Source organism: Aegilops tauschii, chromosome 1 (assembly GCF_002575655.3).
Source record: "Aegilops tauschii subsp. strangulata cultivar AL8/78 chromosome 1, Aet v6.0, whole genome shotgun sequence".
NCBI classification, from domain to species: Eukaryota; Viridiplantae; Streptophyta; class Magnoliopsida; order Poales; family Poaceae; genus Aegilops; species Aegilops tauschii.
In genome coordinates this window covers 44,374,307-44,376,261 of record NC_053035.3, presented here as the reverse complement: position 1 = coordinate 44,376,261, position 1,955 = coordinate 44,374,307, and the positions used below count along the sequence as shown (strand labels likewise).

Genomic DNA, 1,955 nt, shown 5'->3' with positions numbered 1-1,955 from the left:
GTGGCTTTTGCTTTGTCCCCTCCCCTTATCCCCAGCAGAATCATCGGTCCTGCCAAATACTCCCTCCGTCCGAAAATACTTGTCATCAAAATGGACAAAAAGGAATGTATCTAGAACTAAAATACATCTAGATACATCCCCTTTTATTCATTTTGATGACAAGTATTTTCGGACGGAGGGAGTAGCACCGAAGCAAAAGATTTCATACTGTTGCTTGTTTTTGGAGTGGTGCTAATGCACAATAGTATTGATAGAGAGCACTAATCATGAATGTGTGAGCTAACAAAAGAGTGAGAAAGGCACACAATAGTATTATATGAGAGTAGTAATCCTGATTTTGTGGGCTAACAAAAGAGTGGGAAAGGCACAGCACAAAGCAACTCCAGCTCACAGCACAGCATCTGCCCCAGAAAGAACAAAGCTCAACTGGTGCCACCATGAACTTAACCAGTGGAGTATATCTACTCTCCAGCCTCCAGGAATTATAAGAGGAACCTCCCGCACACGCTGCACATCGGCGTTTCTCTGTTGGTCACCAGTCCCATCCCAAGATGAGGAAAGGCGCTCTCGCTCTCTACCTCCTTCTCCTCCTCACCTTTGCTACCCATGGCAGATGGTGTGCAGCAGCTGCTAGAAGCGGCATGGCTGAGGAAGATGAAGCACATGATGCTCTGAGGCCTCATCACCATGGTTGGTATTTTGTGTGCATCCATAATTCAGCTCTTTGCTCTATAGTCTCCTGATATTTCCCAGGTTTCCCTGACGAGCCTTTGCCATAAGCCAATCTCTTACAAAAGCACTCCTGGAAATGCTGTTTTGCTTTTCAGAAACCCAAGGCAAGAGTCTCCTGGAGATGCAGAGTCCCAGGAAGGTTGGGCGGGTGACGGGTGGTGCCGGAGCAAGCGGCGGCGGCAGGAACACCGGTGGCGGAGCCACAGACACGAGGCCACACAATGGCAAGAACGTCGCCATGGCGCTGCCAGCTCCAGCGACCTCCGTCCTGGTGCTGGTTTTCACCACCACCACCATTCTTCTCTCGACGCTCAGCTTCTGAAGTTCTAGCACCAGTATTTGTCCAGTGTTTCAGTTTCAGAAATTGTTTGCCTGATGATGTTTGCTGGCTACTACTCCCTCCGTCTCAAAATAAATGTCTCAACTTTGTACTAACTTTAGTACAAAGTTGTACTAAACTTGTGACATTTATTTTAAGACGGAGGGAGTATTATTTATCCTGTATGAGTGCTTCCTAAGTTGTTGAATTTCTTGTATGCTGGGTTCGTACTAGTCATAGAGACATTAATAATCAGGCAATGAAAATCCCCCATGTGTATTGTTAGTAAAACAGCCAGGTATGCATGTTCATCTACATAATATCCTGCTCACCAGTGTGTTGACCAGCCACTGGAATCTATACTGTTCACCCGTGTAAGCAAGATATATTCAGCCCGCTCAAAAAGTTAGGGACCAAAACGCTGTGTCCTTATCACTCTACAGTACACCCTCCACAAAAACGTCTTATATTTATATTTAGGTAGTACTCCCGAACAACCATAAAACTACTAATAATAAAGACAATCTGTACTTTAGCAAGAATAATCTGTGATGATAAAGACAATCAGTAGCAAGAAGAGAACAGCAACTCGATCAATCAGTAGCAAGAATAATATGTGATGATAAAGACAATCTGTACTTTACCAAGAGATAACAACAACTCAATCAAACAGAGAAGAAAAAGGAATCAAGACCAAGAACGCAATCGAAACCAGGAAGAAAATGGGATGGCGGCGCCGCAACGCGATAGAGAGGAGGAAGAGGAGAGGGGAAGGCCATTGGGAGCCGTAACTGAGGGAGCAGTTCGGCTCGCGTTCGTCTGCTAGGCCGGCGTTCTTCAACTTTTTGCGGAGGTAAATGTTCTTCAACTTTTCAGCCATGAAAGTTCACAAATATTAACAAGC

The 1,955-nt window shown here is 45.2% G+C and overlaps 1 long non-coding RNA gene across 1 annotated transcript; it reads left to right on the top strand.

Moving 5' to 3' along the window:
* The first annotated feature begins 401 nt into the window (after positions 1-401).
* Positions 402-1,108, top strand: LOC109766946 (uncharacterized). Its single transcript, XR_012201530.1, has 2 exons — positions 402-690; positions 828-1,108. It is a non-coding gene; the product is annotated as an uncharacterized lncRNA (long non-coding RNA).
* The last annotated feature ends 847 nt before the right edge of the window (positions 1,109-1,955 follow it).